Source organism: Euphorbia lathyris, chromosome 2 (assembly GCF_963576675.1).
Source record: "Euphorbia lathyris chromosome 2, ddEupLath1.1, whole genome shotgun sequence".
In the NCBI taxonomy this organism is placed as follows: Eukaryota; Viridiplantae; Streptophyta; class Magnoliopsida; order Malpighiales; family Euphorbiaceae; genus Euphorbia; species Euphorbia lathyris.
The window spans coordinates 134,801,405-134,813,683 of record NC_088911.1 but is presented as its reverse complement, the minus strand read 5'-3'; positions in this window follow the sequence as shown (position 1 = coordinate 134,813,683).

The window sequence follows — 12,279 nt, the reverse complement described above, 5'->3', positions numbered from 1 at the left end:
AATGTATAAGAGACTAAGTATTTCTGTTGTTTGTAAATAAATAAAGGCATGAATATATTTGACGAGAATGATTGGAATCATCATAATCTACTGAATGCATGGTAATATGAATCACGAGTTATACATTTCCTATCCTACTTTTCACAAAAAGCCTACCTACTATTCACCCCACTCCCTATACATCGGCTATACATCGGAGAAACCCTAATAAAAGCTACAAAGCAACAATGAAAGCTACAAAGCAACAATGAAAGCTACGAGCCTAATACGGAGGGAAGTCCCAATAGTTCTAAAAATCTCTCAGGTGAGATGCCCGCTCCGCAGATAGTGTCTCCTCGGCAGCACGCGCTCTCTCATCAGAAACTCGCGCTCTCTCATCAGAAACCCATGCTCTCTCATTAGCAGCTCATGCTCTCTCCTCTGCAGCAAGGCGTCTGATCGACTCATCACGCGCCCTCTCCTCGACGGTAAGGCGACCCTCAGTCTCCCGTCGTATCATCCCCGACCAATGGTCGTTCCTCTCTTGATACACATGACCAACACGGGCATCAGCTTCCCGCACTAGCTCGCTCTGTCTCCGCTCGTGGGCATGCAGATCACTCTACAGAAAAAGAAAAAGAAAACAGATAAAAGGCAGCATAGGCAAAAGCATAAATCATACATACATGCATACATTTCACTACACTAAAGTACAGTAATGATACATACCAGGTGATTGATGCAGCGCAAGCTGAGGCGGTCTCGAAGATAACCAGACAGCCCCACGTAATCCGTACAAGTCTCTCTCGTGGTCAGAGAAGCGTCCGAGGGATCAAACGGGACCCTCGAGGAGAAGATAGGAGGGGCCGCCTCAAATCCCGCGTAAGGTGCCCCGGACTCGTCATAGCAGATCGTAGCATAATCTCTCCCATAGTCTGGTATAAGCACGCCTATGGACGACCCCTCCGGTCGAGCTGCACTGGATGACTCGCCGACAAAATAGGGTTGCTCGCACACCGGTGTTTGAGCCCGAGTGCCATCGAAAAAATCTGATAGGTGGGCACTCCGCCAGGATCCCTCCTGCAAAAAAGGCAAAAAAAAATCACACAATGAAACCTCCGAGCATATCATGAATAAAATGAAAAGAGGGCGGAATCACTTACCGGAACCTCCGCCTGACCAAAGACGGCCTCGACCGCCTCTCTCGAAAACACGTCCGCCATCGGATCTACCTCCATCGCTGCCACCGGGGCATCCCTCGCGCTCAGTAAAGTGGAAAAATAAGGCTCGCGGCCCCCGGCGTGAACCCAGACTACTCTATCGACAAAATGACGGGTCAGATCTCGACGAATGGTCGATAAGGGCAGAGTCCGCACAGCAAACATGGAAACGGGAATCCTCCTCGGCATCCAGTGAACATCACTCACTCCGGTGATGCCTCGATCTCCCAAATACCACGCCCGCACACAAGGGCCGGTGAGCACGCACTGCTGCTCCTGGATCATCGATGTGTATGCATACTCGGGACCGAAGTCAAGGTCGTCCCACCTGAACTTAATCTAAAAAATATGCACAAAGAAAAGGGTCAAAAAGACTCAAGCCAAAGTCTAGCGAGACTAAGCGAAATCTACCTGTGTGAGGACCAATGAGTCAATCCGATCTAGGAGCCATGGCACTGTCCGCCTCCTCTCAGCGCTCAGATCAAAATCTCTCCATCGAACCATAAAAGGCGGCCTCTGTGCTCTCAATCGAGGTCGAGATCGACTGGGAAGGATGCGTCTCTTGTACGCCCACACCTGCGGTATAAACAAGGACTAGGAGTGTGAGAAAGAAAAAAGCAAAGACCGGCGAATCAAGAAGGCGTCACGTACCAGCAGAGCAAAGGTGTAACCACCGAAATCCTTGCGCTTCCGGCAAGTCAGGTCTAGAAACTTGTAGAGAAAAGCTAAGCCTGCCCCCGCCCAATCGTAGGAAGTTGCGGCATCTAAATCACTAAGGGCCTGGATGAGACCCGCATGTACCTTTCCGCCCTTCGTGCGGAAAATTGTCTCACTCAGAGCATATACAAGGAAGCTACGAACCGCCAGATCAGTAGCATCAGTCTCACAGAAGTCCCGTCTACTCAAGAGGCTAGCAGTCGAAATAAACTTCGCCGGGGTAGATTTGGCGCATAGGGGAACTCCTGGTCCTATCAAGGCGGCAAGCCTAGTAGGGTCGACCCGCGGTCGCATCATGCCATAATGGAAAGGGACGGGGGTGTTGCTCTCTCGTAATCCAGTCAATAATGAGAAATCTCGGGGCGAGATGGTCATCTCCCCGAAGGAAAGGTGGAAGGTGTGGGTCGAGTCAACCCACCGCTCACACAGGGCCCGTAGGCCAAAGGGATCGCACACCCCGTTGGTGCGGGGCAGCGCTGCAATGAAGGATCCGAAGCCCAACTCCTGCACGCGGGCTCTCGCCGCGGCGCTCAGCCTATCATACCATGAAAGAACCTCGGCAGTGGTCCCGGAAATCTCGATGAGCTAAAGAGGAACAAGATAAAAAAAAATTTAATACAACTCCTAAGGCAAGCAAGTGATAAGAACGCGTTAAGACTAGGTATTCTTTTATTTTCTAACCTAGAGACATCCGGTCAGTTAGGACCAATTTTCTGTAAAAATCTCTCATGTAGGGTCCTTCACGTAAGGTTGAGTCAATTCTTTGATCCACTGTCGTCTGCGGTGACGAGAAGCGTAGATTAGGTTTTACTATTCACGTACGTTAACGGGTATTAGGTAAGTTTTTACTATTCACGTCGTTTTCACTATCCACGTGCATTAGCTAAGTTTTTACTATTCACATTTTTACTATTCACGCGCACTATTCACGTTTTTACTATTCACGTTCTACTATTCACGTGAATTAGCTAAGTTTTTACTATTCACGTGCACTATTCATGTTTTTACTATTCACGTGCATTAGCTAAGTTTTTACTATTCACGTTGCATTGGCTAAGTTTTTACTATTCACGTTGTCACTATTCACGTGCATTAGCTAAGTTTTTACTATTCACGTGTGCTATTCACGTTTTTACTATTCACGGGCATTAGCTAAGTTTTTACTATTCACGTGCACTATTCGCGTTTTTACTATTCACATCGTTTTTACTGTTAACATGCATAAATTCGTAGTGTACTATTCACATACATATAGCGCGCATTCTTACAAAAACAAACATGTGTTACGTGTAAATAAAGGAATTCACGTTTTCTAGCTAAAGTCCTCTAAGGCAGTCTAAGAGTTAGCATGCAAATCATGTTCGTATAGGAGTGCTAAAGCCTAGAGTCCAAATCAAATAAAAGTGAGAAACCACTTACCTCGTTGCAGCGTGTCCTGCTCAAGTGTGTCGTAGGGTCGTGGAAGGTATCCACTCTATCCAGGTTTACGTAAACCTCGTCCATGCCTCTAGTGCCATCCCATTCGTCTAAATCCATCCCGAGAATAATCCAAATTGAAGTCTAGTGAGAGAAAGAGGAGAGAGAAGGTGTGCGGTTGAAATGAAACCCCACCACCTTATATAGGAAAAGGGAATGGCATTCCCATAAATAGGGAAAAAAAGTACGATTTGACATAACGGTAAAAAGTAAATAATTAATTACCAGGTGCACAGACCTCCGATTTGCAGTCGGTTTCAGCCTGCATTTCTCCCAGACAGTGACTAACATTGTCAAAACATCAATTCCAGACAACAGCTAATTTTTACAGAACAGTGACACCAGTCAAAATACAGACGACAGTCAACAGAAAAACAATCAGTAGTCTATTTCATTTCGGACTCAGACGTGTGCCCATCAAATCATCGAGATGATAGCTCCAGTGAGAAAATACAGACAACAGTGTGGTAAGAAAATCCAGAAACAGAACCCGCTTTTTAGCCATTTGACTCACGGTCGCAGACCGGAGTTGCTTTTGAGCCATTTGACTCACGGTCGCAGACCGAAGTTGCTTTTTAGCCATTTGACTCACGGTCGCAGACCGGAGTTGCTTTTGAGCCATTTGACTCTCGGTCGCAGACCGAAGTTGCTTTTTAGCCATTTGACTCACGGTCGCAGACCGGAGTTGCTTTTTAGCCATTTGACTCTCGATCGCAGACCGGAGTTGCTTTTTAGCCATTTGACTCTTGGTCGCAGACCGGAGTTGCTTTTTAGCCATCTGGCTCGTGGTCGCTGACCGGAGTTGCTTTTTAGCCATCTTCACCACAGTCGCAAATCAGGGTAGCTATTTAGCCATTATCCCCGTGATCTTGAAATAGGGTAGCTGTTTAGCCATTATCCCCGTGATCTTGAAATAGGGTAGCTGTTTAGCCATTATCCCCGCGATCTTGAAATAGGGTAGCTGTTTAGCCATTATCCCCGCGATCTTGAAATAGGGTAGCCGTTTAGCCATTATCCCCGCCATCTTGAAATGGGGTAGCTGTTTAGCCATTATCCCCGCAGTCGTAAACCAGGGTAGCTGTTTAGCCATCATCCCCGCAGTCGTAAACCAGGGTAGCTGTTTAGCCATCATCCCCGCAATCTTAAAATGGGGTAGCTATTTAGCCATTATCCCCGCAGTCGTAAATCAGGGTAGCTATTTAGCCATTATCCCCGCAATCTTGAAATAGGGTAGCTGTTTAGCCATTATCCCCGCAATCTTGAAATAGGGTAGCTGTTTAGCCATTATCCCCGCAATCTTGAAATGGGGTAGCTGTTTAGCCATTATCCCCGTAGTCGTAAACCAGGGTAGCTATTTAGCCATCATCCCCGCAGTCGTAAACCAGGGTAGCTATTTAGCCATCATCCCCGCAATCTTAAAATGGGGTAGCTATTTAGCCATTATCCCCGCAGTCGTAAATCAGGGTAGCTATTTAGCCATTATCCCCGCAATCTTGAAATAGGGTAGCTGTTTAGCCATTATCCCCGCGGTCATAAACTAGGGTAGCTATTTAGCCATTATCCCCACAGTCGTGAACTAGGGTGCAGCCCGAAGCAGAGTCTGATGCAGTCAGAGAGCAACGCCGGAGCGCGCAGTGCAAAGGTCAGGTATGTTTCCTCCTACTCGTTACGTGTCTTTTACTTTTATATGTTTTACATTGCATGTGTTACGTTAGCAAAAACGTTTTCGAACCACACACATCATTGTCAAAATAGAAAAGTAGGGGCAACTGTAGACACCGAGTCGGAGGACCTGTGACGAAAACCTGAAACAAGACGGTCGAAGCGATTGATTCCGGAAGTTTTGAAAAATATATAAAGAATAATAAGCTGAGGAAAATTAACGGCACGACGCGGGCACACAACGGCATCCCGCACGCGGACGACGATGGTCGAACGCCCGCTTGACGGCTCGAGACGTGCGCGCGGCGTCCGTCGGACGCACCGCGAGTGGCACGCTCTCGACGCCCGAGCAATGCCTGGGACCGCTGGCGGTGCGCGCCCTCATGGGCCGTTGAGCACACGTGTCTGGCAGCGCGAGGCGCGCGTTCGGCGGCCGCGACGTGCGAGCGTCTAGCTGCGCGGGACGCGCGCTTGGCGGCCACGGAGTGCACGCGTCCGACGGCGCGGGGCACGCCCCGAGGGTCGCCGGGCGGGCACCCAACCACGTCGGGCGAACGCCCAACGCGTCGGGCCGACGCCCGACGAGGGTTGGGCGCGGGCGCCCAACCTGGCGTTGGGCGGCCGCCCAACAAGGTTGGGCGGTAGCCCAACACTAGGTTGGGCGGCCGCCCAACCACAATGGGCGACGCCCAATTTTTTTTGGGCGTCGCCCATTGTTCCGGGATCCGTTTCCCTATATAAGGGCACGGATCCCAAGGTGAAGGGGGGGGATTTTTTGAAGAGGAAAACTTTCTCACTCTAAACATTTTTAGAGAGAGAGAGTGGATTTTTTTGAGAAAAATATTTTTTTCTCAAAAATTCCAAATTTCCTAAGTTCAATTTTTACTAAATTTTCATTAAAAAACGGAAGCTCGCGGTTCGTGGAATCAATCGGCTTCGACTGTCAGATACCGAATTAAAGGTATTATCCGAGGACTAGATTCTTTATTTAATTTATTTCTCTCCTTCTATTTTTTTTTTATGTTATAGTTTTTTATTCCTTTAGTCATTTATTTATTTTGTCACGTTTTATTTAGTTAGCATATTTATTTAATTTTCGTTTCGTGTTAAATAAAATTCGGTTTTGTTTTAAAATAAAAACCTCGTTTTGACATCCCAATACGAACCGTGATCCGATAAAAAGGTAGTTCGGGTGTCGAAAACGTTGTAATTATAGGTTTTTTAATTTAAAAGAAATTTCCAAATAATGTTTTAAAATAAAAACATCGTTTTAGGAACTTCCGTTTTCGACTATGATCCATTTTTGGTAGTTCGGAAGTCCAAAACGATTAAATTAGATTTAATTTAAGGCTTTTGAACAAATCTGGAAAATATTGGAGTGCTGCTGTAATTTGCCAATTCTGTCACTAAAGGCTGTTTACCGACGGATTTTCCGTCGGTAAATCTGCCAAAATGTAAAAAATGCCATTTCAGTCCCTTTTTCTTAACTTTTAGACTTTTAATCCTTAGTATATATATATATGATTATGTAATACATGTTTTTCAACTTATTTTAGAACTTTAGTATATATATCTATTTTAGAATATTTGTATATCTCTTTTTATTCTATTTTGTAATATAAGTATAAATATATATATATATATATGTATTTCCCTTTTTTATTAACTTAGGTTATATTTAAATATTAGTTACTTGATATTTTGAGAAATAATGAATAGACATTAGCATATGGTATTTTTGATATTTAAACTATATTAATTATGTATATATATGTATAGTTTTTTTTTAGAATATTTGGGTTATTTTAGTGATTATTGAGTTAAATTATTTTTAGATAAGTATTACTTTTTTAGTTATAGGATTTACTTATTATTTTCACATTTCAAAGTATAAGATATATTGATTTTTGGTTAAATCTTATTTTCTTATCTTCCTTTTTGATTTAAATATATACATATATATATATGGTCCAAAACCATTTTCTTTATTCTTTTGGCCCATTCATGGGTCCATGTTTCAAAAGGGCTTCATTTGAGTGTAAATGTTAGTTTATTGTAATTATAATAGTTAAAGAGTCCATTAAAGTAAGTGGGGAAAATAAATCACCAAAAAGAGAGTTTTCAATTGAATTATTTAAACTAATGTTTTTTTTAGATTTGTAATGTAAATAAATGGAGTCATTCTTGTTAATATTTCAAATCGTCTTCAAAATACCAAGTTTTAAAACCCTAATCCGTTCCAAAGGCGGATTAAAGGATCATTGTAATTAAAATCGTTTTCTTTGCGAATAATAGAGTTTTGAACCATTTTCTTAAAGAATTTGTACAAAATAAAATTGACTTGTATGTTTAACCATGTTTTCTCATTAAAAGGTTTTTTTATCTCGAACGTTTTCAAATACTCGAGTCGTTCCAACGGCGATTCGGGTAAACTTCATCAAACGGGGTTTTAAAACGCACCTGAATCGTTCCAACGGCGATTAAGGTGCGAACCATGTAAATAAATCCGTTTTTGGGAAATGAGTTAGTGTAGAATAAACACACGATATAATATTTAATACGGTTGTAAATAAATCACTTCTTTCTTCCCCCTCTCTGTGTATGTATAAACATAAATGGGTGATTCTTTACTGATGTGGCTTTTCAATATCATATGCTCAAAACGGTTTCTAAAAAGAGAAAGAAAAGGGTTTCAAATGAATTTTAAACTTAAAGAAGTATACGATTAGTCCGTTATCGCCTAACATGCTAAGTAGGAGGCCGGTGGTTCATAACCGGGCGATGTCGGGGTGCCTAGTAGCCTTTCTCCGGAAAGGAGCTAGCCTTCTCGGCTCGTACCTAAGTTTCCCGAACCCACACCGGTCTCCCGCAAGGGATAGGTGTTCATTTTCCCATTCGTGGGTGGCGACTCTTCCATATCTCCGAGCTCCGGTCCTGCCGAGCAGCTTGATTCCACGATTGGTTGCTTTCGGCGCCAATCATCGCTTACGTCGCCATGAGGTTGTCCACCCCCCGGTCCGCCCGGGAGATTAGGCCGCGGCACCTCGTCTAACAGCAGCTCTTTACTTTCCTCAACAGAATGTTGTTCCTCAGGCTTACGTCCTCAGTTCTCTTAATTGCTGAAATAACCTCTGCATTATCTGACTCCACTTCCAGTAAAGGGATGTTTAATACCTTAGCATAATGAATCCCCGTAAATATTCCCCATAGTTCTGCATCAAATGAGGAGCCAATTCCTATTTTTTGCACAAACCCAGCAACCCATGCTCCAGCAGCATCCCGAAATACACCACCTGCTGTGATCATCCCATCATTGTGTCTTGAGCCATCTGTATTAAGCTTAATCCAGCCTTCCTTCGGTCTATTCCATCCAAGAAGAGTCTCAGATCTTAGTTTTCCACACGGTCCGACACTCCAACTCTCCCAATTATTCATATAGTTAAGAACTGAATTGGAGATAATTTTGGCTGTATCAAGAGGGACTTTGTCGCCGGTCTGCAGAACTACCCAGTTCCTCCATCGCCACATATACCAGCATGCCGTTAGGAAGATAATCACCCAATTATCCATTTTCTTCATATATTCATCCATGATACACCATCTAAACCAATCTTCCATGTTTACGTTAAAGAACCTCTGCTGCATATATGGTGGGATGAGCCGCTTCCAAGTGCCTTGGCTGATCCCGCAGTCTCTTGAGACATGTGTTAGCGATTCAACACTTGTGTTACATCTATTGCAACCTTCAGCCTGGGTCAAGTGTCGTCTCTTTCTTTCCATATTCGTCATCAGTCTGTCATGAGTGCACAGCCAAGCGAAGCTACGAATTCTTTGAGGCACCCTTATGGCCCATACAGACTTCCATAATTTGAATACAAGTCTAGTCTAGTTAGGAGGAATAATAAAGTTCAAAGCTTATTTAAGGAATAATAAAATTCAAAGTTTTTTCTTTCGTTTTCTTCAAAACATGAAGAATGGGATAGTGGCTGTAATTTATAAGTCAGAAATTGTGGATATGTATTTTATCCGCTAGTGTTTTTTAATTATCTTCTTTCTTCCTGTTGTTTCAAACTCTATTTCTCAATAATTATATTTTTTTTTATTGATGTTTTAATATTTATTTGATTTAATCAAAACCATTTTTCATGAAAAACCCTGTCAGCTACAATTATATTCCTTAGAAATTTTCTTTTTCTCTTTTATGATGACATTTCTATTTTTTTAAATAATAATAAAACAGTATTAAAAAAAACAAGGTCGTCTGGACAGTTTAGTCCTAGCCTAGACGTTTGAAATTGAGAATCCTTTTCCCTGATTAGCCCATCTAGACGTTTTTTTGGTCCTTATGCGGTTTTTAGCTACCTCGACTCCGCCCTAGGCCAAATTGTGGCCGCCTAAACGACAATGAACAAAAGCATTTTGTATTATTATTATTTTTTAACGTTGTCACATGATTATCCGTAAATTGTGTACATTACTTTCGGATGGTTTAATTGTGTTCACTAGTTTTCATGATATGGTTTAATACTTTAAGGAAATTGTTTCATAGCTTTTGATGAATTATATTACTTGGAAAAATTATATTTTATTTGTTTAAATTCTTTCAAATATACTCTTGGTGAAAGGTGATGTTTGCATAATTTTAAAAATATATGTTACAAATATATGTTTTTATCTATATTAAATCATTTTATATTATTATTTTTAAATAATATAATACATATTTTAATTGAATTTATATAGCAATTTGTTAATTAACCAATAAAAAATACAAAAATAAAAAAATACAACTCTGATTAATCCCGACTAAACCCTGATGGCCATGTACGTCTGACTAGTGTCTAGTGTTTTTTACAACGTTGTGCATTACCTTTATGAGTACATATGCCCTTAATTGACATTATATGTCCATGATCAGTAAAACACTATTATTTTCCAAGGCACATACTAGTATTTAGTTGACTGTTGTTCCCACGACGATAACAGATTAGGATATTTAGAATAGTGTTTTCATAGCCTCAAGGTTTTAATGTCCAAATCACGCATCTGAAAAACATGAGCAGCCACATATGTTTGGATACTCTATTAAGTTGATTTGCATAAGTAAATAAATATAATAGACTTTTTTTCTTTTATTAATTGATAAAAAAATCCAAACAATGTCTCAGGACTAAGGTGTGTACCAAGATATAGATTAAAGTGTGGGCAAATATTATATACTACGTATGTAATTTATCCCAAGTTTACAAGGTCTGGAAAACGTTTTTTTCATGGTAAAAATTTGTTTTAATGCTCAACTTTTTTATCCATGTGCAGTTTATTTAAATAATAGAAGTCCTTTAAAGAAGCTAGTGTGAAAGACCCCTAATGAAGCATGGTGTGGAAAGAAACGAAATATTTCTCATCTAAAAATATTTTGTTGTCATGGTTATGTTCATGTATCTGATGGTTTGAGAAGCAAATTGGATGATAAAAGTGAGAAGACGGTGTTTATTGGCTATGCAAAAATTCCAAAGGTTATAAATTTTATAATCCTAGGAATGGAAAAGTTGTGATAAGTAGATATACGGAGTTTGAAGAAGAAAGCTCCTGGAATTGGAAGATTCTACAAGATGCAAATTATGATTTTCTTCCTCTATATAATGATAATTTTGCAGGTCAGCATGAAGATATAGTTATCACACCACTGAATTCACCTTCCACATCTCAAACAAATGTAGCAGACTCATCCCCGAAAAGCTCATCAGAAAGGTAAGCTTCAACGAGATTTGTGGACAATCTGAAGAAGCAGATGATACTACTTTGTTTTGTTTGTTTGCTACATGTACAATTAGAAGATGTTGTTCAGGAAAAAAAATCGAGATAAGCCATGGATGAAGAGATGATCCATGACACTTGGGAGTTGACAATACTTCCAAAGGGAAAATAAGCAGTAGCAGTAAAGTGGATTTTCACACTGAGAAATAATGCCAAAGGAGAAGTGGAGAAGTATAAAGCTCACCTTGTTGTAAAAGGTTTTACTCAAAAGGCTGGAATTGATTATGATAAAGTTTTTGCTTCAATGGCTCGCATGGAGACAATTCGATTAGTTATTTCATTGGTAGCTCAACAAGGATCGAAAATTCATCAAATGGATGTGAAATCGACATTCTTACATAGAAGTTTTGAAGAAGTAGTATATGTGAATCAACCATTAGGTTACATTATTAAAGGTAAAGAAACAAGGTGCTGAAGTTAAAAAAGGCTTTGTATGTAAGCTAGCTCCAAGGGCATGATATTCTTACATCGATTACTATTTTTAGAAGAATGACTTCACAAGATGTCCTTATGAGCATGTTTTTTATGTTAAGGAGAATGATGATGAGAAAATAATATATTTGTGGTTGATGATTTGATTTTCAGATGATCTTATTAAAAGGTGATGGAAGAATTTAAGAAGTTGATGACAAACAATTTTGAGATGACTGATTTGGGGCTAATGTCATATTATTTGGGAGTTGAACTGAAGCAAAATGATGAAGGTGTATTTTTGTCTAGAAAGTCTTATACAAAAGATGTTTTGAAAGAATTCAAAATGGATAAATGCAATTCAGCTTCTACGCCAGTGGATTGTCGAAATAAGTTGTAAAAGCATGACGGTGAAGAAAAGGTGAATCCAACTTTATTTAGAAGGTTGGTTGGAAGGTTGATATTTTTGACATGTAAAAGATCAGATATCTTATATGGAGTGGGACTCAATAGTCGTTACATAGAGTTTCCAACTTTAGCTCATATGGGGCAGCAAAGCGGATACTTCGATATATCAAAGATACATCGGAGTATGGTTTATTTTACTCTTCTCAAAATCGTTTCAAATTGTTCGGATTGAGTGATAGTGATTGGAGAGGAGATTTTAATGATAAAAAAGCACAATTGGTTTTTTTTATGCGAACTGCTGTTTTTGCTTGGAGTTCTAAGAAACAAGCAATTGTTACACTTTCAACATGTGAAGTAGAATGTGAAGTAGAGTATGTTGCAACGACTTCTTGTGTTTATCATGCAATATGGTTGAGAAGACTATTAAAAAGTTTGAAGTTTGTTCAAAATGGAGTAAGTGATGTTTTTGTTGATAATAAGTCAGCTATTGCGTTGGCTAAAAATTCAATCTTTCATGATAGAAGCAAACACATTGACACCAAATATCACTTCATTAGAGAATGCATTGGAAGGAAAGAAATTCAGCTCA